General features: G+C 37.7%; 1 protein-coding gene across 1 annotated transcript in view; it reads right to left on the bottom strand.

The window, feature by feature from the left end:
• The window catches only part of sema4ba (sema domain, immunoglobulin domain (Ig), transmembrane domain (TM) and short cytoplasmic domain, (semaphorin) 4Ba), an 83,726-nt gene extending 66,058 nt beyond the window's left edge, over nucleotides 1–17,668 (bottom strand). The window contains exon 1 of the mRNA XM_046037000.1: nucleotides 17,546–17,668. The gene's annotated coding sequence lies outside the window, so the exon portion shown is untranslated. The remainder of the gene's footprint in view (nucleotides 1–17,545) is intronic.
• Between the last annotated feature and the right edge of the window lie 3,096 nt (nucleotides 17,669–20,764).

The raw sequence follows: 20,764 nt of genomic DNA, 5'->3' as shown, positions 1-20,764 counted from the left end.
ACACACACACACACACAGTAATAGCTACTTGATCTACCCATCACATCTGTCCCGGTACTATGGAATAGCAGTAACATACCATTTGCATGACATTGTTCTTTGGGCTATGACTAAGCCAATGTGACTCTTATCCAATTTCAATTTTTACCCAAACTAGGAGCCAATGACAGATCTGATCTCCAGGTTAAATAGAGCCTGCACTTCTCAGCACTTCACAAACTGCACATTATTCTGTTTTTCTGTCTCTGTCTAAGGTGAGCCATTTGAGCATTGGCAATTTGAGGGCTCCACTTAAAAAGCAGGTATTTATTTGCTGCAAGCGCCTGTCTGCTCCACTTATAAAGACAGGGTATAATCCCAATATCAGCAAATCAGCCGCCTCAATATGAAGTGGAAGATCACAGGGGGCAAGCTTCTGTTCAACACCTATGAAGGTTCCTATCTGCGTCTATTTGCAGTATATTTTAAAGATGGACCAATCATTCGGCAGGTGATCGGAATCGGCCAGTTTAAAGAGAAGTTTTCAGCAACACACACACACATACCAAACATCACGCTGGCATGGAAGTTCTTCCCCGTGAGTGAAAAAGACACAAAGCTTGCAGTTCGTAATACCCTTAAGGCCAAAATAAGCCATGCTTTCTCACTCGTAAAGTAAGACTTTACTCGGGCGGACCGCCCAGGTATTAACAGTCACCAACGGGGGGGAAATTTTGTTACCCATTTTAGCACTTTCCAGAGGAACAGAGAGAGAGTCTTTATCTGGTATTACATTAGAAGACTCTGACATTGTGGATGTTTTAAGAAGAAAGAAAGAAAATAAAGAAAATCACACCCAGCTTATATCTCAGTCAGCAGGTCAGATTTAAAATATCCGAAATAGGCCCAAAAAAAAAATAATGCTATCGTTGCATCTCTGATATATGCATCATAATCTATTTGTACTATGATGCTGAAATGTGAACCGCTGTGTACCTCAAGACTCAAAAGCTGAGTGTTGTTACAAATATTTGTAGAAAGCACTCCGATATGCAGAGTGAAACTTCTTAGTACACGTTTCACAGTTAGTGAAGGTTAAATATGATACCATGGCAGTAAGTGCAATAAATGAAGAGGTAAATACTCTGTAGTTGTATACCACATTTCTAGTCTTTGCGACTACTCAAAGCGCTTTCACACTTTATTCATACACTGAGCCTAAGTGCTCAAAGTGAAACTAACATTCACACACATTCATCCACCGATGGAACAGCCACTAGGGGCAATTTAGGGTTCAGTATCTTGCCCAAGGACACTTCAACATGCAGCCTGGAGGAGCCTGGGATGGAACTGACAATCTTCCAATTAATAGGCCACCCGCTCTAACTCTGAGCCACAGCAACCCTAATAGCTGCAATAGCATCTCATTTTATACACATGTTCGCATTTGGCATCTTACATAGAGTAAGGTATTGACAGGTAGGTACTTTTTTATAGCCTTTTTCCACATAAGAATAGTATAGAAATAATGGCCATGTTGCAATGGTCAGCAACTGTATAGTACAGTGATCCATTTTAATAAAATGCATGTTTTTTCTATTTTTAGTAACTTAGCTTGTTTCACCTTTTTAATTATACTTCATTCTCCATCTTCAGCATCACTCACTTATTGAAGTCGCCTCCTTCTGTTCTCTTCACAGTCACAGACCTAACGTCCCTCTGCTGCAAACACATCAGTGTGCCCTGCTTCTTTCAGTCTCTCTCTCCCCCTGTATGGCCGCTTCGGTGATTTTCTCCATCAGTAGTAGTAAACAAAACCAACGTGGTAGCTAACGAATAACAGCTGACTAGTATGTTCCCTGTCGATTTACCTGTTCCGCTCTTGTAAAATATCTACCTTGGCGCGACTTGTAACGTTATCACTGTGTTTCTCTGATAAATGCTACAATGTGTCACCTAACCTGGGCGGCCCTCCGAAGTAAAGTGTATGTGTGGGAAACACTGTTGTTTTTCTTTTTACAAGCCAGTTCTTAAACAGTGTCGACCAGCACTGTGTCTCCTTCCATCTTGTTAGAGAGTTTGTGAGTAGACGGCTGCGATATACACTACAGACGCAGAGGGAGGGATGGGGCCGCGCTGTGAGGGAGAGAGAGAGGAGCAAACGCTGGCAGGATTTTACAGCCACATTAACTCAACATAAAACTACATTGGTATAAACAGTATTGTCTAATTTCATATCTCTTTTGAAATTATATCGGTATACGTCTATGAAGATTCTCAGTCATCCAGGTCATAGTTATCCAACGAAGGTTAAAGTCAAGGGCAACTGGACTTGGTTGAAGATACTGGAAGACGTTTCGTCCCTCATCCAAAGGACTTCTTCAGTTCTGACTGACTGGCAGGGACGAAACGTCTTCCAGTATCTTCAACCAAGTCCTTGACTTTAACCTTCGTTGGATATATCGGTATACCTCATTATACCGATATACCGCCCAGCCCTAGTTATTGTATCAACATTGATTCTATGTCGACCAAAGGTTAATTGCCAGGCTGTGTTTCACAGTCTTGGCACTGCCAATAATCCTATGCCTTGCTGCATATAATCTTGTGATGAAGTTTACGAGAGTATACCAACAACTCTACAACGCAGAAACTGACATTTTACTCTCGCTTTGCATTATTTAATTATTCCTTGATATGTTTTGATGTGTTATAATTTAATGAGATAACTTAACTTTCAGTTACTAGATAGTTAATGTCCATATTTACTATTGGAAGAGCGTTAAAGATTATTATCTAAGACAAACACTGAGCATCTCGGCAGTCCTTTCTGTCCTCACATTACTACATGACAAGAACAGAAGTGCAGGAGTGAAAATCGCTCCATGTAGTACATGGCAGTCATTCCAGAAGTAACAGATTTAGAAACTAAGCCCTATTCTCGTATCTCATTCATTACATGAAACAATTCATATTTTTTTGTGAATTACTCCAATAACTTAACAGATTACATAAACTTTCATGAAGTTTGACACTGTTTACTTTTTGGAGGGCACGTACAAACAGTAGTCACAACAGTAGTCCTGAATTTACTGAGGTTAAGCCAGGCACTACGTTGAATTATGCAGTGTGTGCAAACTTTAGTCCCATGCCAGGTCTAATAATACGCTGACCAGAGCATGCAGGGCACAGCCGATACAGCAGCAGTTGAGGCCTCCACTTCTCGCCCAGAAATCCTCTCAGGTCATCCCTCTCTGCAGGCCTCTAAACTTAGCTCAGCCCAGAAACCGGCCAGATCAGAGGATGTCTGCCTGCTGCTGGGTCGCGTGGTAATCCCTCAAAGGGCGCAAAGATATGTGACAACCGCTCACATTCTCAGGCAACACCATGAACAGCATGGGACCACAACAACAGTTTAAATCCCGACGAGTATGAGCAGTAGCCAAGACCTCCAGACGACAGGAGACGAGAAGAAAATACTCTGTCAGTGACTCAGAAGGGATGAAGAATTACATAATTAAACAGTGAGGGTGAAACATGTCATTTCTCTACAACTGTGCGTATCCAACTTGGTCATAGTGAAATGGTCAAAAACAAAGAGGATGCACGACAAAATTAACTCTGTTCCTGTTCCTATTTGTCTAAAAAACATGACTATGTGCCTTCCTAAACAGTGTTTCAATACTGATAAAATTTACATCTTTGTCATGGTTTTGGATCCTAGCCACAGAGCTATGGGGCTCGCTTAGTCAAGTAACAATTCCCCAATTAACTCAAGTCTATAATTTTTGTTTTTCATTATAGCAATTGCTGTGGAATGACCAACAACAGAAGCTCCAATGGCTAGGTACTAGGGATGTGATGGTAACAAATATTCCAGCAGATGAAAAGGCTTATGCATGCTCACTGACTGGCTCTGAGCCTACCATTCTAATTAATAAAGAATCAAGCAACAGGGAGGTTTATCGATTGGTGTGGGTTGAACAGAATTGATGCCACTGCAGTAGAGTGGACAGATGTTTTAGCACCAGATGGGCAGTCTTGTGCACTGTATAAACATGTACAATAATATCAATAGTGTTAACCCAGTGATCAGCATCTGGTTGCTCAAGGATCAATTAGCATGCAGCAACATACAGAATTACCATGCAAATGTCCTTTCAGAACTCTTACAACTATCCTAAATATTTGGAAACCGTCCTGAAATTGTCTCTTTGTAAATAGTCTACTATACCAAAAGTCAATATACTTTCTGTATTTTCCATCACAGGGATGGAGGAGAACAAGGATTTCAGTGTAGTATTTAAAAGCCACTCAGTGTTACCCTGCCTTTGCCTTTACAGCAACAGTGAGATTTACAAGCTGATCTTTACTGAGCACGTGAGCGAGCATATTGTCTTTACAGGATCACCACCAAACACAGCACAGAGACGGCCTCCTCCGAATTCTTTATGATCACAATGTGCACATGATTTCCAAAGTCTTAGATTTAGAGAATCTATCAGCTGAACATTGCATGATCTCGCCCAAGGCATCAACACTTCCATGACAACCAGCACTCTGTGTATACTCAAATCTAAGATAGTCAAGGAGCCCTACATTACGACTTCAGACAGTGAACATGAATCATGCAGTAAATTACAGTGACTTAGACAGTAGAACTAAGACACACCTGAATCATGGATTTAACAAAAACAATGTCAGATGTTCAGCTGTTCAGCTATGCTAACAAGTAGATATATTCACTAACGTGTGACTACAGAAAACAGACTGTTCCCATTCCTTTGTAAAGAGCAGTGCATGGCTTGAGTCTGACCTCTCAGTGGTTTTTAAAATAGATACACTCACTCAAAGACAAACACGTGCGACAAATGCGGTTGTTTATAGTTTTGGAACAGGGTTGAAGGGTTACAGAGAGGACAAGCAACCTTATCAGCATGCAGGACAGAGATACATTAACAACCGTTCCACTAAGAAAAAACATACTGATGAGCACATACAGTTTAGCCCTATGTTCAGGTTTGGAGTGATTTTTTTCATATCAACCTGACATACATAAGAGTGAATACATATGAGAAAATAAATCCAGCCCTCACTGTCTATGCACCTTCAAATACTGAAAGTTTCATGCTCCCACAGATGCAATTACTATATAATATAATCAGTGTTGAGTAACTACTTACTAGAGCCCAACCAATTTATTGTTTTGTGAGTAGCTCCTGGTAGCTTTCACACTCAGCTTTCACGGTGAGTTGTTCATTTGCCACGTCAATTACATGACTTAAATAATAATAAAAACAGCCCTTAAAACGTCTCCTCTACTGAAAACATTAACCCTCCCGTTTTTCACTGCACTTTCCCGGGTCACAGCAGGATGTTTCATGTTACAGTAGGTGTGTGGTGGAGGCTAATGTTACGAAGAAGAAGATACTTTATTGTCACATATGTTCTAAAAATTCATTCTCTGCATTTAACCCATCCCTCAAGGGAGCAGTGGGCAGCTGCTGTGCATCGCCCGGGGACCAACTCCAGATCTTTATCAGCGTGTAGTCAAACCGGAGAACATGCAAACTCCACACAGAAAGGCTGGGATGACCAGGGTTTGAACCTGCGACCTTCTTGCTATAAGGCCTCAGTGCCTCAGACCACCATGCCACCCTTACACAGTTGATTGTAAATTTATTTCTGAAACAGTGCGGCACTTCTAGTGAACGATCCTCTCATTTCTCCCTAGTTCATTACTTCTAAATATTATTAAACATAACTTACAACAGCTAACGCTGCCCATTGCTAAATTAGCCACAAAGCCAATGCCGTGTTCATCAGTGGAGGAGCGCTAACGTTAATGAGCGATTAAACTATAGTGTTTGACGTATTCTAAATATATCTGCGAGCTGCTTGTCTCTAATTACAGTCGGCGTATCAGAAATGATTAAACCAGAGCGGACTTGTGAATAAACGTGAGCTGTTCAAGAATATCACACGGCTTCCTGCCTAACAAAGTTGTCTAATGTTACCCCTTCTTTTGAATGTGAAACATTAGTGTGAAATCTCAAAGTTGCAGGTCCTCGTTGTAGACATTTAGTATTAGATTAATTAAACAGCAGCGTTTCCTCTGTGTCACTGTATCATAGACGATATGTTTTAGAGCCAGGTGGTGGCTCGGAAATGGTTTCTCGTAGCTTTGGATAGAATTAACAGTGCTGGTAAAGAGATAAACTAGATGTGAAAATGCTACATAGTAGAAAGTAGTCATTCTGACATGTAAGGTAATAACTATTGAATGACAAAAAATAGATATAGAATTATTTGCCTATTTAGGAGAGCCCTGTTTATCATTATTATGATAGCAATGACACGAAATATGATATATGGAATTATTATTAGTAGTAGTAGCAATAGTAGTATTTTTAATAGGTATTTTTTATAGTTTCTGTTTTGCTGGCCCCCACAATACACTATTTACTTTAATGTTCATTAGTAGTAGTACTAGTAGTAGTAGTAGTAGTAGTAGTAGTAGTTTATAACAAATCAGATATTTAAAAATTTTTTCTGTAGTTTTATTTGACTCATATTTTGTTGTACTTTTATTCAAAGTACTATTTATAACAAAAAAAGATTATTTTTATACTACATTATGTCATGGTATCTTGGTATGGTCTCAACATAACAAAATTTTAAGGATAATCTTTGTTTATGTCGTGCGTTTCTTAAAATAAGGGGGGAAAAAAAACAATATCGGCCAATATATCGGCTATCGGACTTAAAAATCCCATACGTAATTTAGTTACGTAATTTAATTACAAATTAATGTAACTGTAATCAGTTACAGTTACTTATGAAAATGTTAATGATTACATTGGGGGTTACATCTGAATATTTTCTGTAAAAAGATATTATAATAATAATATCAAAGTCCTTAGAGGCAAGTCCTACCATTCGGCAGCCATCTTGGTAACGCCTACGGGCAGTTATTTTGGGACAAATAAGACCAGGCCTCTATCTGAATGAAAAGGAAGAGAGCCATAACTCCAATTTCACTGGTCACCAGGACATAAAAACTGCGTGTATGGAATCAGCAGTAAAACCTTATAAAAATCGCTGAAAAAGTTTGATGACTTTGCCCCATAAGCGGGTTTAAAAATGTTTTTCCCCACTGGTCATACTTCTACCAATTGTGTGGTTCTACTGATGTAAGAGTCTACGACGCACATGCTTTCTAACGGGAGGGGCGGGATAACAGTCATCATTGGCGTTACAGACATTCCCTGTAGAGTTGTATTGAAGTGAAGTGGCGTGTCTATAAAATGTCTCTGATCATATTAATTTTGTTGTTTTGCATGTTTTCGTGTGCACAATATCTTCCTTTGCCATTTACATTATGTAGTTTTCAGTGGCCAATAGCCGTGCGGTTTTATGGTATGTGCTCATATGCATGCTCAGCTCATGAGCGAGCAAAATCCACTCATGAGCTTCACACAACGTGCTGGAAACTCATGTGAACTCCCACTGCTACATTGCAGTAATATTTTTATCAGCTTGACTGATTGAACTTACTTATTCATGCTTGTTGCATGACAACATAACATTGTCGATGTATCACGTCGGCTAAATGCAGTCATTTAGCCAACGTGATACATCGGCGTTAGCTCGTCTTTCACTTTTCAGTAACTATTTGTGTATCTTTCAGCGGAGGCTCAGCAATGGGTGCACCGCTAAATGCATTGGATGATAACAAAACGGTTAGTGAGTTAGACTGAATATTGTAAATGAGATTGTTGACACGCTTTATAACAGTTAGACCGCAGTAAGTAATGTTATTGTAGTGAATGGGTCTTCCACTATGTTGTTGTCCTGCACCATTATGTTGCATTATAGTATATTTTGTGGGTCACGTTAGTGACAGTGACTGAGACGGTGGAGAAGCTGTGTACCCGAGTATCAATAAAATGACAATCAATCTAAATTGAATATTTAGAAGCAAACTGCGGTCCTTAGATCCGTGCTAACGTTAGCTGGCTGCTCCTGCCTTGCATCATTATAGGCTACTATAAACAAATCGCTCCACACTTGCTTTGTACCATTACATCCTTTCTTGCAGACTAAAATCAACACTTGTGACATAATACCGGTGGTACACATGATAGTAATAAGGGTCTTGTTAGCTGGTGAAGTAATGTGGGAATCCATACAACTAGTATTTTGTACGAGGTAACACCAGCAAGTGCTTGGTGTTAGCAGGCAAGCTCACTTTATGTAACTTGAGCAAAGTAAAACACAACAGCACAATATATTTCACATGCTTTGCAGTAATGTTAGTTTACCTGTGCTATAAGATGAAAGCCAGCTCTTAACTGTGTTTTCACTCGAATTCAATCTAATTCTCGTTTGGCCTGAAGGGATCCAGCACATAAAACTTGTTTTTTATCCTTAAATGGAGTTTGTGTTAGAGTCTGTGTTGTGCCGACTGTTTTTATATTTCAGCAAACACCATCTCGTTAGCTGTGGTGTTGATGTTGCTGTGTGTACGGCACAGAATTGGAAGGCAAGAGGATCAGGAGCACACATGAACCTAACAGCTAAGGGAGTTCATAGAAAAGCCGACCCGGAGCTTTCACATAGGATCAGGCATACTGGCTGTCAGAGGTAACAGAAAAACCTGGTAAGTGGGTCATTTTTATGTGAGATTACAACCCCTTCAAACACAGGCAATAAAAAAGTGATTAATTTATTAAAAAGACTACATGTAGCCCTGTAAAGAAATTGTACATTATTGGTGTAAATCAGTATCTGAACATCCCCTAATAAACTGGTTGTTTAGTGCATGTGACAAATTCAGCTGATACTGATATAGTGATAAGCACAATTAGTGTAAATTCTAACTTCACAACTCGATGTAATTCATTTATTATACACTGCATTATTGCAATTTAGTTTTGATATGTAAAATAATTAATAGATCGTTGATGTATCCATTAATCTGCAATTTTTTCAATAAATCAGTTAATTAGTTGGTCTATAAAATATCAGGAGTGAAAAATCCTAAACACCAAAGTGACATCATCAAATTGCTTGTTTTGTCTGAACAAAAGTCCAAATGATAGGCCTAATCCTTGCAACTGTGAGCTTTAACCATTGATTATTTTCCATTATTAAAAGAGTTATTTTTTCTGTAGATAAACTAATCATTTCAGCTCTAATCAACACAACAACTGAAGATGCTCTTTTAGATCTGCAGTAATGTCATCACAGTTAAGTCCTGTCAAGCCTGCTGGAGATCCTTGGTGCAGGCATTTAAACATACAACAGTAACATACTAAGCTAGAAACAACCCAGTGAATCGTCACATGAATGCTCCAGGATTTGACACAGAGACAGCGGAAGCTCCGAGTTGGTGCATGCTGTGATCTAGCCTGGTCAGTCTAGTTTCTGACCATCTGTCGATGAAGGCCCTTGTGTAATTAACACCTCCTGTGTACTAAAATCACTCTATGATGCATCCTTTCAACAGATATATTTTGACAACACAGGACTCAACCTGCAAGGACTACTTCTGAAGACTGACAGGAGGAGCCTGCAGAGATAATTTCAGAGGGCTCCTTTTTATAATTTTAGCACCACACACTCACACTGGCCTACAGGTCCAATGATGCTGCTACAACATAGCACAATTACATGCATGTGATCTAGCCTGGTCATTGCACACTTATGCCTAGATGCAAGTCTTATTTCTCAAGGTTAAAAAATATACACATATAAATATATACAACTTACAGTATAACGCCATCTAACACACCACAGAGCTGTTTTTAGGTCTTAGGTCTGAACCAAGTCCAAATCACACTTCCAGTCTTTGAGACATGTTTTTCCAGTCTATCAGTGCTAGCATGACCAAATCACATCAAAAGGCCAATGTAAAGTCCAGTTGCAAGTAATAAATCAAAGCATCTTTAAACATCAAATAGGTAAATGTGAACCCCTTAAAAACAATGTGTTTGGTCACATCAAAATCAGGATCAGTACTGATACTGAAGGTGATACGCTGCCTAACTATCAGCGCTTCAGCTTTTTAGCAAAAGCTATAATGATTAGGCAGCGTAGTGGATGAAAGAACATACCTGAAACTGCTTTCCAAGTGAATCAATAAACATTACTGGTAGTTCAGTTGACTCTGTGTTTAGCATTATTACTAATGAACACATTTTACAGTTTAAGTAGTCAGTAGAAATTCAGTTAACTGGATATTTTAAGGCAAAGGTCACTCATATTATAACGCTAAAACAACCTTACTGTATAATGTTAAGCACTGTTTGTGATGGTGCTGAATGCACACAACTAAACCAATGACCCAAACGCGTGGCAATCATTTCAAATGTCAGAAGAACACACGTGTAGAAGGAAACAACAAATTGGTATTACAAAGATTAGGTTTGTTTAGGTCAAGGGGCACACATTTTTGTGTCATGATCCAAAGCCTTGATAGGCAAATTGTATTTTACTTTTAAAAAATGACAAAGACATCTGTTTAAAACACAAAATGTAGAACATATAGTCTATTCACATGCAATATCTGATCTACTATCCAATCCTGGATGCTGTCTACCAGGTTAGTATTTCCCTAAAATGAGTGTAGAGTCACTACAAGGACTCAAATACTGGAGCCAAGTCCACAACATTTGGTATTTCTCACCACAAATTGTTGTACCTGGTCTGTCCAATTTGTTGTCTGGATTCGGGATCAACGTGACAAAAAGTTATGTGAGAACAGGGTAAAGTTAGAGTAACTGTAAAAGCTTTGATAACACCACATCAATCAGTGAAGTGGCAGTCAAACTTCCATGATGCTTAACTGTGCATTAACTGTACAACAAAGGCCATGCACGGATCCAGCTGCATGATCCGATAGGGGTTAAAATGAAAACTCTTAGCTTCGCAAGAAATGCTGCGAGAGCCATAAAACCAACTCTGCTTTGGATATGGGCTCTTCTCTTTAAGTGCAGAAATAAAGAGCAGGTGTCTAAACATCTTAGTTCCTGTGTGAAATAGTGGAACGATAATAACCTTCTGATAAAAATCAAAGCGGCTTCATAAGTAAGCACTTTAACCTGTTTTACACTTGTAGGATTATCCATGAAATGGGTGTAAAAAAAGAAGTCTATGAAATAATCACTTTTGACAAACAGCTTGACAGTGCAACTTGATGATTTACTGGTAATATGTATGGAACTCCGCAACCCTGTACACAGGTTAAGCGGTTGACAATGGATGGATGGATGGATCTAACTTTACAGACTCCATACATTGTAAACTGGGATGAAATGGGATTAATTTGGGACAGCAGTCTCATATTAATGGGTCAAACTTAACACATGTTAAGTAGACCCGTATCAAAACTCAAATATCTGTGTATGTTGCTGTGGAACGCTTTTTTAATCTAATGGCATTTTATTCTTGTGTCCTAAGGCTACTGCAGAAATTTTAAAGACCCATATTTTCACAGGTAAAGCTAAAAAAAGCAAAATACCACATTTGAATCTTAATCTTATGACAGTTTGTCACCCATGACAAATGACCACATTTAGCCTTAAGACGACTGTGGATGAAAAACAATGACTATGAAGAGGAAAGGGGGTTTTTGCTAAGAATCCACACATGGCAAAAACTGAAACTGATATATTCTGAAGTAACTGAATACCTTATCAAAGCCAAGAATTAGGCCTGCAGCACAACATCACACACAGCACCTAGGCCTATTGACTACCAATAGCCTGAAGCGGCCTTGTGATGGAGTTTCACTCAGAATCATAGTACAAAGTACACCAAAGTACAAGACACAGGGAGATATTTGCCTTTAATCTCTGGTTGTGGATTTTTGATGCAACACATATCCACTTACAGGGCTATATTCAGATCAAACAAAATAGTTTCTGTTTGACCAGCTGCCAGGCACTCAAACTGGCCAAGTTAAGGGGGGGGGGGCATATATGCTTACACAGGTTAGGTTAAATACTAAGTAATAATAAGTACAAATTTTAAGGCCAAACTATGTTAACCGCATCTTTTATTACCTGCCTGTCTTTTTGTTTTCAGCGCTGTCCGAGCAAGTGGCAGTATGTAGATGAAAAAAGGGTTTGACTTTCAAACAAGTTTAAACTGAATGCAAGTGACAAGGCCTCTACCACGGTTAGCTCTGTGTTATTTGACAGTTTCAAAATATTGTGAATAAACTGAATTTGTGGATGAGATGTTAAAAGTAAGGCTGCAACTATCAATTACTTTCATTAGCAGTTAAAATATGTCAATTATTTTCTCAATTAATCATTTAGTTTAAAGAAACATTTTTTAAAAAAACTAATTTTTCCACAAAATGGCAAAACAGCAGTAAATCTTCACATTTGAGAAGCTGGAATTGCCATTTTTGTTTGTTTGAAAATGAATTCATGAAACAATTAACCAATTCTCAAAGTAGTTGCCATTTTATTTTCTTTCAATCAATGAATCAACTAACTACAGCTTTAAAAAAGCATGTTACAAGCATAAAGAAGCATTAAAAGACTGTGCCATTTGACATTCTTTTTTAACATTTTAGTTCTATATTTATACCATATATGAATCTTTATCCATTGTGAAAAGATACAAGATTTGTCAAATTCTTCCAGACAAACTCTTGATTTTAAGCCTACAGTAGCTCTATGATTTATTATTTATTAATTCAGGTCATGGTCTGACTAACAAACAGCTGAAACAGACTAGTGTGATCCAGTTTGGAATTATCCATTTAGCTATTCTATACTATCTTAGGAAATAAATACGCAAAATCAGATACTCGTGGCCACCCTTGGAGCACGGATTAGTGAGTACATATAAGTGATAGAATCAGATTTTGCATCAGAGAGTTAAACACACACGTGCACACACATATAAACACATCCCTATATCAAAGAGCCCTTCTTGAGGCTTTGCATAGCAAACAGGTGCTAGATTAAATCAGAAGAGTAGAGACAAAAGCTCAGTGTATGATACTTGGCTTGTCACCACAGAAGTCAAGTCAAAGCCTGAAATGATAAAACCTAGTCTCGTGTTTAAAAGTAAGAGAAGTTAACAGACTAAAGTGAATGCCAAATAAATCAAATTTATTGTCTGCTGTAAGGCTAAGAAACTGAGGTACTATAGCAAAGGTGATTTCCAACACTCCATGTGCTAATACCAGCTTTAGCCCAGCCAAAAGCCATGAACACACCCAGCAATTAGGGAATTAAACCGATCGGCAAGCTCAGTATCCTAAAGATTGGGATTGTGACATAACAGCTGATTAATTAACAAAAGCAACACCATATCCACTCTACACATTACCATTGTCAACAAATCTCATGAAAAGACAGAAAACAACAATGTTTTAGTCGGCCTCTCAATATTATACTACCCAGTCACTCATTTACAAGACCATGTAAGCCTACTAAATATTATATTGTTTCATTTTGTAAATAGTACTCAATCAGGAGTAAATATTGCATTTAGGGTACTAGTGAGTATTTAATGCAGCAGGACAGTGTATGTGGGATTGATTAGGAGAAAAACTCCACTGCCAGGCTCATGGTAATGTAGGAACATGTAGGAATGATGGAGGTCTATGGCACAGATTCATAGGCTATATCAGGCTTTGGCTTCACAAGCAATATTTGTTTGTAGGATGAATTCACTTTTTGGACATAAACACACGAGAAATGCAATTGTCACTGATTTGAAGCAGGCCCAGATGTCACATACTCCCATGCACAAAGCCGGGTTTAGAAACATTAGAATCAGAATCTAATGACCGTTGTGGGGTTTTCTGTTTATGTTACAAGCACTATCAGTCAAATCTCATCAAACTACAACCACACAGTCCTGAGTTTTGGAGTGTCAAAGTCTTAATAAATAATAACTAAGAATGCTTTAATCGACTCAAGCCGACAGACAACACGCTTTGTAACATTATCCAGTTTCAGTAGTAAGTGTAGATATGGCCTAATTCTAACTTATTTTGTTGTAGGTGGGTTCACTAGCCCTGTCACCAAAGTCCCTGACATTGTTAATGTAAATACTGCATTAAGCTTTAAGGCACTGAACAAAAGGAGTAAATCAACAACAAAGTCATGGCCAGGACAGGTCTGCACCTGTGCAGCTGGGTGCAGAGGGCCATGACGTCATGCAGGGTAACACAACCCCCCAGACAGCCCTGTTGTGAGTAACATCAGCCTGAATAGGTCCAAACCAGTAACAGCGAATGAAATCATCCTATTTTCTTACAAAAACAGCTCTGTATCTTTTATCTTTTTCTTCTCCATAATGATACATTTTCACATAGCAGCACAAAATGTTGGCTGTTTCCTTGTGTCCAGTGCTTTCCTGTCAAGGTTATTGTCACACTTTCATGCGGAGCTGCATCTTGAGAGCAGCCAGACCAATGAATTGTCTACTTCTATCCTTCCTCATCTGTTCAGTGTCAGTCTCAGCAGCGTCTCATGTATACCAAAGCCTCCCATAACACATCAATCATGGAAAGCACACAGGGGTTATCTATGACTCTCTGAATTTGTAGATGCAGCCAGAGAAAATTTCAATTCTTCACCCTTGGTTTCTGGATAAAATGGTTAAGACGTTTCAAGGGTAAAGGCAAGCCATGATTTTACTATGCTTTTATCCACCGAGTAACACATTACTGGAATATGATTACAGGAGTGGGTGCTAAAATGTAGTAAATAACAATTTAGCTAATTTGAAAAATAGCAGACTTATAGGGTTACTTTATAACATGTCTGAGGTAGGAAAATGTACAATATGAGAGTAAGATCATACATAATACAATGTACTTGTGAAACATCCTTCTATATGTACTCCAAACACTTACAGATTATCAATTTCAACATCCTCATTTGTAACATCCTCAACTTGCTTTTGCCTACTAACCTTCAGCTTCAGGGGTTGACAATAAAAGCAACAGCTGTACAATGTAATAATCCAATATATAATATCTAATGAAAATTATGTCACTTTTTGTTCAAATCTGTGAATAATCTCTACAACAATTTAAAAATTTGGCTTCGTGATAGTTGTATTCATTCCAGAGCGCTTGCATTTGATTATTTTCCATTGCACAGATGTTGCTTTTATTGTGTCCACCATTGCAAGATACAGTCTTACCCTCCTGTACTGCACCCACATCTCAAAGTAGACTGCAGTGAATTATGCTATATGATGATGGATTGGGTTCCCCCTGGTGGCCTCCTGAACACGCCTCTGTCAACATCTTAGATTTTTGGGGAAATGGACCTGCCAAAATCTGCACTATAATAACAAAACATTCCAGATCAGTGTATGCAGCAATGTTGAGTAGATCGGAAGAAGAGCATTATGGCAATTTAGGAGGATATTAACTTAACCCTCTATGACGTCTTTCCTGGCAGCAGACAAAGAGATGTGACATTCAAATCCGAGGTAAAACAGAAAGATGTTTCCCTTCCACAGAAAAAGCTGTTCATTTTCCATTCCTAAATGTAGATTTTTTAAAATCTCAGCACTTGTTGTTGTAACCAAAAAAATTAAAACTAAGGCAAACATAACAGATTATAACTGACTTTTTGTTGCAGTTAAACATGACAACATAAAGACTAACTGATCAACAATTTTGATCTAATCTTTCCAGCCACATGTCTTGTAAAAATATATCTGGTCCCACCTTCTCCAATGAGATCATATCATGTTTTTCTGTCACTGTAAACTGAATAGAAGCCTTTAGGCCTCGAAAAAACTAACCAATAGATTAATAAATTGTAATGAATGTCACTTTTTCATTTTCATCTCATTATATAAATTCGCAACTGTAGTGTAATTTAAAAGGCCTATAAAGCTGTTAAAATTAATTACATACCAGATCTGATGTATTAGTTTGTAGTAATAAGACCAACTGGCTGCACCACTTACCACCATTTAATTATCCTATTAAGATAAAAGTAAGGAGGAGGGCGTGTAGCTGAACACCCGGTCTCACTCTCACTCACACACACACACACACATAAAAACGTGTTGAAGCTTAAAGGAAATACTAAATCCTGAAAGTCGTCAATACTGTATTTGAGATGACAGCAGTACTGCCATGTTTCTAATTCCTCCCCAAAATATAGAAAGTCATAAGTCAATCGAAAGAAAATGAGTTGGCAACTATTTTAAGAAGGGTGCAGTGTCCAGTGTCGGTCCCTCAAGCTTTGGTTGTCTTTGTTTGTGGGATGCCCGTGAGGGGCCATGTCCTTGACACTGCACTAGTTGATAACAGTGCCTATAAGGAGGAGGTGGGTCTTGGGGGATATCACAGAGTTAACTGACCCCCCAGCTGACCACTGACAGGTGAAAAGAAGTGATTCTGGCATGTGTGAAGGACCAGGAATGTGGCAAGTGTTTAAAATGAATGACAAAAATTTTAGAGGAAGCACAATTGTATGCAAGATGTGAATGGAGGAGAAAATACATCCTCACGAACCTGTATGACTTACATGTTGAAGTCATATTAAACGACAGCATGCTAGCAAGTTAGATAATAGGCAAAGAAGTTGCATTCATATGGTTGATCAATTTAACAACAATAAATAATAATTTCAGACAAAATTATATTGGAGAATGTAAATGCTGCCTTTCTAGTCTTTTCAACCACTCAAAGCGCTTTTACACTACATCTGCATTCACACACACCCAGAGTGCTCAAACAGAAACAAACATTCCCACACATTCATACACTGGTGGAACAGCCACCAGGAGCAATTCGGGGTTCAGTATCTTGCCCAAGGACACTTTGACATGCAGCCTGGAGGAGCCAGGGATTGAATTGCTGACCTTCCAATTAACGGGCAACCCACTCAATTCACAGTCGCCCCATTTTGGACTGGAGATTAAGTAATTACTCCAATAACATTAACCTCCCAGCAGTTTTTTGTTCAACTCAGGTTCTTGGAACATCTGATTCAATTGAAAGCTGTACTTTTCAGATACTTTTTGAACAAGCCCGCAAGATTTGACCTTACACCTTGAAGTGTACTTTGGAATATTGCTAACATGTTGGCTCTAATTTTACTTAATGCCAGTAATATACAATAAAGAGGGCACAGAAATGTTTTTTTTAATGGGCTAGATAAAAACAAATAGTAGTATTTCTAAATGTATTATTAATATGACATTCAATCTACTAACAGGCAGCCCACAACAATTGCTTTAAGAGCTCACCTAACCTTATCTTGACAAAGTTAATGTTTACATTAAGAATAAGCTGAAATAACTTAAACTATATAAAAATCCCACTGTAACTTACTTGAGTTATAGTTATGAGTCGAAATAAAGTTATCACACTACTTACAATACCGTATAAGTTATATAGTAGCCTAACTACAGAAGCTTTAGCACATTGGCTTCTAGCTAGTTAGCTAGCGCCTAGCAAGTAACCTTAAGGTTTCAGGGTGATGTAACGTCACGGATGTCTACAAGATCACATATTAAGCATCTGTTTCTTAGAAGGATTTTGAGATAGTTTGACACTCACTGCGGTTGTGAAGACATTTCCTTGTAGATTCATCTGTTCTACTGGTAAGAAAAACATATCCCATCTGTGGTAACAGACAACATTTACCAAAATTGTTTCCAAAGTTTCGTTGATCAAACCAAGATGGCACCCGGAAGTAATGTCTTTTTTCTTTCTTTTTTTAATTCATCATACAGTACAATAAAAGTAAGATAGCCTACATACAAATACGCAATACAATGTCAGAAAGCAATTACATATCACATAAAATATACATACACAAAAGGACAAAAAAGGAAAAATCAAACATAAACTTTTTCTTATGCTAATCAGATAGTAAACAACTGTAGAATAAATAAATGTAGAGAAGTAAATCAATGCGGGATACAAAATGGGGAAAATTCATTATACAGTAAGAATAGATAGAGGATAAAGTTATTGATATGGTGTCAAGGAACCTCATTAAATACAGTTTTGTAACAGCATATAAATCTGTTGCTTTTTTATTGTAACAGGGCAGGGGATTTGAGAAGTGACTTAAATTCCACTTAAAAAAAGAAGGAATAAGGGTTGAGAACCTATGAATCTTTGCTTATTAATGAAACATTTTCCCACTAAAATAAAAAATTTAACCACATAAATTAGAGACCTATCCTTACTATTGTCATAGTAACATATTACATCCTTAAGAGAAAAGTTATGAGTGACCATGGGGGGATGAAAATTGAAACAATTTTAATCAGACCAAAATTTCTTTGTAGATTCACACTGAAAGAAAAGATGGATAAATGTTTCATCAGCGTGTCCACAAAAGGAGCAGGAGCTATAAACATCCACATATGTCGATCGAATTTACTAGATAGAAACTCACAGTCAAATAATGGTATAACGGCAATGAGGACTTTAATAATAATAATTACATGTATTGTTACTTATTATTCATAGTATGGATTTATTGTGTGTGCACATACTGCATATTGCTGTAATGTATTTTTTGTTTTTATTTAATTATTATCTTTTTAATACTTACATATACCTGGCTATGTCACTGGTGTAATGACTTTTGTTTGCACATGTTTTATGTCCATATTGTGCTGTAAAAAGTTTGAAACAGATAATTTATTATATTTCTAATATTTTTGGATTTCTATTCATCTATCAAGAGGACATCTAGAATACAATGCTTTCTTGCATTGTGCTTTATGTTCATCTCATCTTGGGGTTGAGGGCAGTAGTTATTAATGAGAGGACACGCTGGAGCTCAATCATCAAGGTCTTGTCAACCAAGTGCAGTTAAAAAAACTGAGCACCGGCGCCACCTACTGGAATATTTTGGAAAACGCAGGTTCACATAGGCACCTGCACAGTGACTCAAAACTGAGCTCAAGCTTCTGTCTGCTGCCTTCACTACAGTCCTCATAAAAGAGGACACTGTTAATTTCCACCATTTTATTAATGCCCAGCTTAATGGTATTTCAACTTTCCCTACCAATGAATTAAAAAATCTAATGTAGCATGTATTTTAGGGGCTTTGTAAAAAATATCACTGATAAATCCTAGAGGATATGTTGCTTCTTTCTGCAGGTGCTGCTATAAAATTGTCCACGGTGTTTGATAGACCTACATTATGAAGAATATCAGCCACTGTAATGCAGTACTTCTGAAAGGGTTAAAATCTCACTCAAAGATAAAGTCACTTCATGTTCAAAGACAAAAACCTTGTAAGGCTGAAAACACAAGCAAGAACATTTACATAAACCTGTTTAAAATCAATATTTGTATTACTATAAATTATACTAGTACACAATACAGTGATATCTGTTAAGTACAGGACACATAACAATAAGGCTTTTGGTTAAAAATGTAAAGATACAAATTTTTGCTTAATATGGATATATTCACATTCTCCTTTGATACATAGCCTGAGCACAAAACCAGGGAAGGTAGAATTACTAATTAAAAAAAGCAGAATGAGCAGCGAGGTGTGTTGAATTCCAACAAGCCACTCTACTACTCTAACGGACAAGATGTACAGGATAAGCATCATTATCCTTAAAATCAAATCATATAATTTAGTAGATCACTAGATACAATTATTTTACAGCTCTTAAAATCTATTTGAGACCTAACATAAGTGCAGTGCATTCAACAAATAATTTTAGAGCCTGTGTGTTTTATTTTGAGGGGTTGCATGTCTCCAGTCCTTCAAAGAACAAATCTCCCACATCCCTTCATCGCTGATTTACAGGGAATGACACATACTAAGAAAATGGCTAAAGATGCGCATGACCCTCCTGGAAACAGGAATAATGCCTTGCTTTGAAGATGTGTGTGTTTCAATCCTATTTCATATACAGACTCAAAAAGGAATGAATTTGTATTCAAAATAATTAACAGTACTTCCATGTGCGTGCTTTTTTTAAATCACCAATTAAATATAAAATAATGTCAGTGTCACATATGAAGTTATTTAAAAAGAAATGTTCCCAAAATAACAAAGTAAGTAATTACTTAAGTAAATAAGTAAATACTGTATGTGCTTGCTCATTTGGCAAGAGGATAGTCAGTGTGTATATAGCCAGTGGTACTTAACAGGACAAGAAACTAAGTTTTGCATTTTCATGAATTGGGAACATTGTTATATCTTTCTTTTAAATAAAATACTGCAGTTCTCTATATTTTGCAATTCTCTGCATGCACAAAAGGCAAAGAGCAAGAGTGGGGGATCTAAGCCATTTTGGTGTATCTCACACTCAGTGGGTGAGAGTTGGCAGCCCTGTCATGTTCAACCAATAGGAGGAAAGTTTTCTTTTTCTCTCTCTTTGTGTGAATCCTTGGGGTACAGCACCTCTCTGATGAAGCACTGGCTAAGCAAAGTAGCACTGGAGGGCATCCACAACATGCAATGCACGGTCAGTACTAAATGACCAATGAAAAGTAAATCAAAGATAAGTGGGTGCTGGTTATTCAGTTTCTGTTTTCAAGAGCTTATATGGAAAAACCAAAAAATGTTTACTACGCTCTAACAGGGCAACCATAAACACTAATTTTAAGCTGAATCTAGTGCAAGCTACATTTAATGCACCATAAGATCACTGGATACTGTATTTAAGTAGAACAAATTGTTAACACTGTGCTTACTACTTAGCAAAAATGATAAAAAATATGAGCAATATGACCATTTTTCTGTATGCTGTGCTCACTTCTGACACAGCATTACTTTCTGAGTGCACTGATACT

This window comes from Micropterus dolomieu, linkage group LG22 (assembly GCF_021292245.1).
Source record: "Micropterus dolomieu isolate WLL.071019.BEF.003 ecotype Adirondacks linkage group LG22, ASM2129224v1, whole genome shotgun sequence".
NCBI lineage: Eukaryota > Metazoa > Chordata > Actinopteri > Centrarchiformes > Centrarchidae > Micropterus > Micropterus dolomieu.
Note: the sequence above shows the minus strand (reverse complement) of the source record. Positions and strands in the feature narration are given on the sequence as shown.